This window comes from Chiloscyllium plagiosum, chromosome 5 (assembly GCF_004010195.1).
Source record: "Chiloscyllium plagiosum isolate BGI_BamShark_2017 chromosome 5, ASM401019v2, whole genome shotgun sequence".
In the NCBI taxonomy this organism is placed as follows: domain Eukaryota; kingdom Metazoa; phylum Chordata; class Chondrichthyes; order Orectolobiformes; family Hemiscylliidae; genus Chiloscyllium; species Chiloscyllium plagiosum.
The window spans coordinates 28,397,020-28,406,449 of record NC_057714.1 but is presented as its reverse complement, the minus strand read 5'-3'; positions in this window follow the sequence as shown (position 1 = coordinate 28,406,449).

The following is a 9,430-nucleotide window of genomic DNA, read 5'->3' as shown; positions in this document are numbered from 1 at the left end:
GGAGCTTGGGGGGAGTGGGTTGGGTAACCCAGATGTAAATGCAATGAGTCTGTCACTGGCATTTTAAACTAGTCCCACCATTATCATTTTAAATCTAGATTTTCCATCCAATCAATGTCTGCAAGCACACATGCATAATTTTACAACATGTATTTAAAGGAGTAGGGTCTCAACTTCTGCCCCAACGCCAAAATGGACCCGTTGGTTCTGGCAGCAGATATGGAGGAGTTCATCAGACGAATGAGACTCCAGGAATTCTTTCAAGGTGCCAGCAGTGATCCCAATGAGCCCACTGATGAACTGGAACAGTTATCACAGGGATCCATAGAGAAGCGACTAAAGAAGGAGTCAACTTGGACCCCACTGGAGCACTGCTGCCCTGGGCTTGACATGTATGCTCAAACCATCAGGAAATATATAAATGCCAGATTCATCAGCCATACCCACAAGGTAGATCAAACATCACCCGTTCACAGCGCAATGCCATCCAGGCTCTCAAAACCAATCACAAAATTGTCATCAAACCAGCAGATAAAGGAGGAGCCATCATCATTCAGTATAGAACAGATTACTGCAAGGAAGTGTACCGACAGGAACAACCAGGAACACTACAGGCAACTACCGGCTGATCCGACCAAAGTACACACCCGTGAATTAAACACACTGACCAGAACTTTGGATCCAGTCCTTCAGAGTTCCCTACGCGCCTTCATCCCACGTACTTCTCGTGTAGGCGACTTCTACTGCCTTCCAAAGGTACACAAAGCCAATACACCAGGACGTCCCATCGTATCAGGCAATGGGACCCTATGTGAGAATCTCTCCAGCTATGTGGAAGGCATCTTGAAGCCAGTTGTACAGGGGATCCCCAGCTTCTGTCGCGACACTACGGATTTCTTACAGAACCTCAGCACCCAAGGTCCAGTCAAACCGGGAACATTCCTCGTCACAATGGACATTTCCTCACTCTACACCAGCATCCCCCACAATGATGGCATCGCGGCAACAGCCTCAGTACTTAACACCAACAATTGCCAATCTCCAAACACCATCCTACAACTCATCCACTTTATCCTTGATCACAACGTCTTCACCTTTGACAACCAGTTCTTCATCCAGACACACAGAACAGCCACAGGAACTAAATTTGCACCCCAATATGCCAACATTTTTATGCACAGGTTCGAACAAGACTTCTTCTTTACGCAGAATCTCCAACCAATATTGTACACCAGGTACATTGACGACATTTCCTTCCTCTGGACCCATGGCGAGGAGTCACTGATAAAACTACACAGTGACATCAACAAGTTTCATCCCACCATCAAACTCACCATGGACTGCTCTCGACTATCTGTCTCATTCTTGGACACATGCATCTCCATCAAGGATGGACACCTCAGCACCACACTCTACCGCAAACGCACAGACAACTCACAATGCTACACTTCTCCAGCTTCCAAAACATATTAAAACAGCCATCCCCTATGGACAAACCCGACGCATACATCGGATCTGCTCAGATGAGGAGGAACGTGACGGATACCTGGAAGTACTCAGGATGCCCTCACAAGAACTGGGTATGATACTCAACTCATCAACCGCCAGTTCTGACGTGCCACAGCAAGGAACCGTAATGACCTCCTCAGGAGACAGACATGTGCTGCAACCGATAGGGTACCCTTCGTTGTTCAGTATTTCCCAGGAGCTGAAAAATTACACCATGTTCTTCGTGACCTGCAACACATTATCAATGAGGATGAGCACCTCACCAAGACCTTACCCACACCTCCACTACTTGCCTTTAAACAACCGCCAAACCTCAAACAGATCATTGTTCGTAGCAAGCTGCCCTACTCTCAGGATAACACCATACAACCCTGTCATGGTAGGCGCTGCAAGACGTGTCAGATTGTGGACATAGATACCACCATTACGCGTGGGGACACCTCCCACCGTGTACATGGCAGGTACTCATGTGACTCAGCCAACGTTGCCTATCTTATACGTTGCAGGCAGGGATGCCCGGAGTCATGGTACATTGGGGAAACCGAGCAAAGGCTATGACAACGGATAAATGGGCACTGCACAACAATCAACAGACAGGAGGGTTCCCTCCCAGTTGGGGAACACTTCAGTGGTCCAGGACATTCGACCTCGGACCTTCGGGTGACCATCCTCCAAGGCGGACTTCGGGACAGGCAGCAGCGTAAAGTGGCCGAGCAGAGGCTGATAGCTAAGTTCATTACCCATAGGGAGGGCCTCAACTGGGACCTTAGGTCCATGTCACATTACAGGTGACCACCATTGCACTATACACACACACATAGACACTCCTACACACAGACACTCTCACACACACACATAGGTACTCCTATACGCACATACACACGGACACACATATACACAGACGTGCACACAGACACCCACACACACCCTTACAGACACACACACTCGCACACTCACACATGCACCCCCTCACAGACTTAAGACACTCTATGCTCACTACACACACACATACACTTTCTCACACTCACAACCCCCAACCCAGACAGACACACACACACAGACAGACAAAGACCCACATGCACACACAAATTTTGTGGGGTGAATTTGTACTTTGGTCAAAAACTGCATGACTTCATGTAAAACTCTGAGCTCAAAAACTGCATGAATTCATGTAAAACCCCGTTATCTCACTTTTTAGATTAGAATCAATCTAAACATCATGGCATAGACAGAGAACACAGGGGGCTAACACCTTCAACATATTGTCTAGCTCGCACCATTGTTAAGAGCTAACTGAGAATGCAACTTTTTAAAAAAAGGTTTTGTGATTTACACATGAAAGAAGTGAAACTATCACTGTATTCTAACAGATGAAAGACTTATCAGACAATCAATTTTTCAATGTATAATTTCAGTTACATCACACTGTAAATTTTTGCTATAAATTCTGTGTGTTAGGATTGAGCCCTCCACTACCACCTGATGAAGGAGCAATGCTCCGAAAGCTAGTGTGCTTCCAATTAAACCTGTTGGACTTTAACCTGGTGTTGTGTGATTTTTAACTTTGTATTTAAAGGAGTAATGTGAACGAGTTTGTAGTTTTCTAAGAAGATCACTTATTATTGAGTCAAAGATGGGGAAAGGCTACACTATGCTTCAGCAACACCTCCCTAGATGTGCTTTAGGGGACAGTAAGGGTGCAGACAGAGGCATTCTTCCCCAGTGAAGGATTGAGGCAGCCAGCAGCTAAGACAAAGAAGATGTGTTTGGAGGTTTCCCAGGAGGATAACTGCAGGACAGCTGCCATTTGCCTAAATTTAATGCAGACAGTGGTTCAATTATGTCAGAAAGACAGGAAAAGTGAGAGCAATGGGACACCCTCTATCCTGATGTCGATCTTACTTTGCCTTCTTAAGTACAGCATTCCTGACAACCAGTTAAACATGCAGTTTCAGGCACAGCTCTCTATATGTGGATTTTCTCAAATCCCCATCTGACCCTTTACAATGTACACATTCATTTTTTAGGTAATATTGAGCCCCTCTCAATGAGTCACTCACACCTAGAGGATTAATAGAATTTGGGAAGTACATCTCACTACTCTCATTTCTAGTTCTCTTCATTCCCTCCTTACAGGATGAGGAAGCGGTGAATACTTAGGGAAGGCAAAGAACTAGGCATGGCCTTCATTTGCAGAGAATTAGGCACTGGAGATCAGCAGAGCCTCAATGTTTCTGGCCATTGGAGATGGGAATTGTGGGGTATCCTTGGTGACAGAATGAAATAAGAGACAGCCACACACAGTCAGCCATGTTCACTTGATATCATTTGTTACTGATATATGACCATGCCCATAATAACTTGAAATATTTTTACCTCCACAGTACACATTCATGTCCTTTGTCTCTCACAGGGGCTTTCTGCTATTCCACAATAGGTGATCCAAGTCAATCACAATAATGACATCCCTCAGATGAGTTTACTATATGTAAGGATGGTTCATCACAGGAACATGTGATTCCCATCAGATGGTGGCATCAAGGACAGTAGTGAATAGTCACGGTCAGAAAACATTAGATGCTCTCTCCTCAGACAGATAGCATTCTTGTGTATGCTACAATGACAATTACCACCAGTTTGTGGTTGGGGTAGTTTGGTGCCATCATCCTCTTTCCAAGACTGTATGTAAGTGCTTATTTGTTTTTGAGCGGTAGAGAAAAAACACTAGTGAGTCCAATGAAAAGTGGCTCTTGTCTTAGATACAGTTGTAGTTTATTGTGTGTAATGGTAACAGTAGAATTTACGTATATTTCTCAATATTATTTATTGTGAGTTTGGGTTTCTGGACATTGCGATAGTATCTGGTTGATTTGTCTGAAGTTAATAAATAAGTTATAAGCATTTCTGTTGACATGGTGATTTCTTTCGAAAATAGATTTTAGGCTTTGTGCACCGAAGATGGACATTTATTTATTTTAGATTATTTTGTGATCCATGAAGGTAAATAGCAGGGTCTCAAAGTTTGTTAGATACTGCTTAAACTTGTTAAGCAGTTAAGGAAGACACCCCTAGCTTAGAGAAAGAGTTTTTGGGTTTTAGTTTTTGTTTTGAGTGAGACAGTTCCCTGAATAGGATTACTGTGTTGACCTGCGCTGCTTAGAATGGAAGGATATATAATGAATTAGGTTACTTTAGAGTAGCAGTTTATTGCTGGACCCCGACAAGAGGTATTGGTATAAGACCATAATATGTAGGGACAGAATTAGACCATTTGGCCTATTGCATCTACTCTGTCATTTGATCGTGGCTGATTTGTTTTTCAAGCCCATTTTCCTGCTTTCTCTCTGTAATCCTTAATTCTCTTGCCAATCAAGAATCTATCTACTTCTGTCTTAAACACACTCAATGACTTGGCCTCCACAAATTAGATACCCTCTGGCTGAAGAAATGTCTTCTCATCTCAATTCTCTATGGTCACCCCTTCACTGTGAGGCTGTGCCCTGGCATCCTAGTCTCTTCTACTAATGGAAACATCTTCTCTACATTCACTCTATCCAGGCGTCTCAGTGTTCTGTAAGTTTCAATGAAATAACCCCCCCCATCCTTCTAAACTTCACTGAGTAGAGATCCAATGTCCTCAACCACTCCTCCTATGACAAGCCCTTTGTTACCAGGATCATTCCTGTAAGCCTCCTCTGAACCCCACCAATGCTAGCATATTTTCCTTCAATAAGAGACCCAAAACTGCTCACAGTATTCCAAATGAAATCTGACCAGAGACACAGCTTCAGCAGTACAACTCTGCTCTTATATTCTAGTTCCCTCGAAATGAATGCTAATGTTGCATTTGCCTTCCTAACTGCCAACTGAAACTGTATGTTAACCTGAAGTGAATCTTGAATGTTGTCCCCAACCTGAATATTGTACAGGGCTTGCTGCATTTGGATACAGATTGCATCAGTTATTGCCATTCTTGTAAAGTCAGAGCCCACAGGCAGAGCAAATGGAGGAAATACACCCCATTGATTTTAAAAAAAGTGTGCATGTGTTGGGATGGTGGGGTGAATGAAATTTTTAAAACAAAATCTGAAAAACAAATGTTGAACATGTTAAAAAAAGTGAATCTGGGGAATTAGGAATGGAAGATAATGAAATGGCAAATGAATTGAACAAATATTTTGAGCTAGTCTTCACTAGAGAGGATATATGTAACATAAATCAGGAACTGAAATGGAGGGAGGAAACCAGGAAAAGTACAATTAGCAGGGAAGTAGTACTGAGTAAATTGTTGGAACTGCAAGTTGACAAGTTTCCATGTCCTAGATGGATTTCATCCTAGGGTCTTCAAAGAAGTAGCTAGTGAGATAGATAAGGAAGAAGTTTTAATTTTCCAAACTCATTAGATTCAGGGAGGTTTCCTTTTGACTGAAATTAGCTAAAGTAACTCCTTTATTCAAAATGGGAGGGAAACAGAAAGCAGGGAACTACAGACCAGTTAACCTGACATCTGTCATAGGGAAAATGTCAGTAGTTACTACTAAAAATGTTATAACTGCGCATCTCTCTAAGTTCAAAGTAATCATGTGTATCCAACATGGTTTTGTCAAAGGGAAATCATATTTAGCTAATTTTTTGGAGTTTTGTTCTGAGGAAGTAGCTTGTCTGTAGATAAAGGGGAACCAAGTACAGGGGATGTACTGTACTTGGACTTGGTAAGATGCCACATCATAGATTATAGGGAAAAATTAAAGCTCATGGTTTAGGGGGTAACATATTGACATAGACAGGAGGTTGATTGGCTAACAGGAAGCAGAGAATAGGAATAAATTAGTTTTTTTTAGGCTCACAAGATGAGTAGTGTGCTATTGGGGCAAATAATGGGGCTTTTTACAATTTATATAAATTATTTGGATGAAGGGACTGAAAGTATAGTAGTTATATTTTCTGATGACACAAAGATAGGTAGGAAAGTGAATTGTGAAAATGCTGTAAGGAGCCTACAAAGGGATACAGATAACTCATGATTTTTTAAAAAATCATTTGTGGAATGTGGGTGTTGCTGGCTGGGTCAGCATTTATTGCCCGTACCTAATTGCCCTTGAGAAGGTGGTGGCTAGCTGCGTTCTTGAACAGCTGCAGTCTGCCTGCTGTTGGTTGGCTCACAATGTCAACAGGGAGAGAATTCCATGATTTTGACCCAGTGACAGTGAAGGAATGGTGATATATTTCCAAGCCAGGATAGTGAGTGGCTTGGAGGGGCATTTGAAGGTGATGGTGTTCCCAAGTATCCTCTGCCCTTGTCCTTCTAGGTGGAAGTGGTTGTGGATTTGGAAGGTGCTGTCTAAGTAACTTTGGAGATTTTCTGCAATATGTCTTGTAGATAATGCACATTGCTGTGAATGAATGTTGGTGTTGCAGAGAGTGGATATATATGGATGTGGTGCCAGTCAAGTAGGTTAGTTCATCCTGGATGATGTCAAGCTTCTTGGATATTGTTGGGTCTGCACTGTTCCAGGCAAATGGGAACATTCTGTCACACCCCTGACTTGTGCCTTGTAGATAGTGGACAGGCTTTGGGGAATCAGAAGTTGAGTTATTCACTGTAACATTCCTAGTCACTGATTTGCTTTTGCAGCCACTCTGTTTATGTAGCGAGTCCAGTTGAGACTTAGTCAATGGTAACTCCTAGGATGTTGACAGTTGGGGATTCAGTGATGGTATTGATTGTCATGGGATGGTGGTTATATTGTCTCTTATTGGTGATGGTCATAGACTGGTATTTGTCTCTGGCACCAGTATTACTTTCCATTTGTTAGCCCAAGCCAGAATATTGTCCAGATGTTGTTATATTTGAATATGGACTGCTTCAGTATCTGAGGAGTTGCAAATGGTGCTGAACATTGTGCAATCATCAATGAACATTACCACTTCTGACCTTATGATGAAGGGAAGGTCATTGATGAAGCAGCTGAAGATGGTTGGACCGAGGACACTATCCTGAGGAATTCCTGCAGAGATATCCGGGAGCTAAGATGACTGACATCCCACAACCAAGACCATCTTTCTTTATGCCAAGTTTGATTCCAATCAGCGGAGAATTTGCCCCCGATATTCATTTATTCCAATTTTGTTTGGGCTCCTTAATGCCACACTTGGTCAAATGCAGCCTTGATGTCAAGGGCTGACACTTTCACCTCACCTTTGCAGTTCAGCTCTTTTGTCAATGTTGGAACCAAGGGGTCAGGAGCTGAATGGCCCTGACGGAACCCAAATGGGGCATAACTGAGCAGGTTATTACTGAGCAGATATTCCTTGATAGCAATATTGATGACATCGTTCCATCACTTTACTGATGATCGAGTGATGAGGTAGTAATTGGCCAGGTTGGATTAATACTGTTTTTTATACAGGACATACCTGGGCAATTCTCCACTTTGTTGGAGAGATGCCAGTGTTGTAACTGCGCTAGAACAGCTTAGCTAAGAGAGCAGTAAGTTCTGGAGCACAAGCTTTCAGTGCTATTGACAGAATCTTGTCAGGGCCAATTGCCCTTGGTGGGCAAGGTGAGTAGGCAAAGATCTGACAAATGAAATGCAATACAGGAAAATGTGGAATTGTCCACCTTGGCAGAAAGAATAAAAAACATGCCTTTTTTCCAAAAGGTTAGAGCTTGCAGAGCTCCGAGATGCAAACTTAGTGTAGAAGGTCAGGATGCAGGAACAGCAATTAATAAGGAAAGCTAATAGAGTGTCACTTATTATCGTGAAGGGATTTGAAACCAAAAGTAGGGAGATTATGTTTTAGCTATAGGGCTTTGGTGAGACCACATCTGGAGTACCGTGTACAGTACAGGTCACTGTAATGATGAAATGATGTTAATGCTTTGGAAACAGTTTAGAGAAAATTTTCTAGGCTGAAACCTGGAATGTGCAGATTGCCTTATAAGGAAAGGCTCGACAGAATAGGCCTGGATCTTGTGTTGTTGAGTAAAGTATTAGGTGTCTTAACTGAAACATATAAGATCCCAAGGAACTAATTAAGTGGATGAGAAAACACTCTTTCAACTTCTGGGAAAATATAGGACTGGGGGGCCAAAGTATAAAGGCTCTGGTCAAGATAAAGAAGGAGATATATGTCAGCCTCAGGCAGCTGGAATCAAGTGAATCCCTGGAGGAGTATAGAAAAATCGGGAGGGCAAAAAGGGGACCTGAGATAGCTTTGGAAATTAAGGTCAAGGAGAATTCGAAGGGATTCTACAAGTATATTTAAGATTAACAAGGTCGTCTATGTACGGAGCCACAAGAGATGGGTGAGACCCGAAATGAATATTTCTTGTCAGTATTTACCATGGAGAAGGACACGGAAGCTAGGGAACTTGGTGTTGTCATGAATTTGCTCAGGTGTCCCACAATACCGAAGCGCTCAAATCAATACAAACATGAGCTGGTAATGCAAAACAGTCCCACCTTTATCAGAAATGAACTTACAATAACCTAGTAATACTAAACATACTATCGCTATAATCCTATTTGACCCCTTAGAGTTAAAATACATCCTGGGTATCTTGTACATTTACACAGTTGCTCTCTCTCTGGCTCTGGCTCTGTGAAGCTACTTTCTTCCTCTTTCTGTCTGTCTCTCTCTGGATGGTCAACTGGTCTCTGCCTCTTAAGAGACAAAAAAACTGCAGATGCTGGAATCCAAAATAGACCGTCAGACCACAGACCATAAGAAATAGGAGTGGAAGTAAGGCCATTCAGCTCATCGAGTCCACTCCGCCATTCAATTATGACTGATGGGCACTTACCCGCACTCTCCCTATATCCCTTAACTCCTTGCGAGATGAAGAATGTATCAATCTTTGCCTTGAAAACATTTAACATCTTGGCCTCCACTGTGCTCCGTGGCAATGAATTCCATA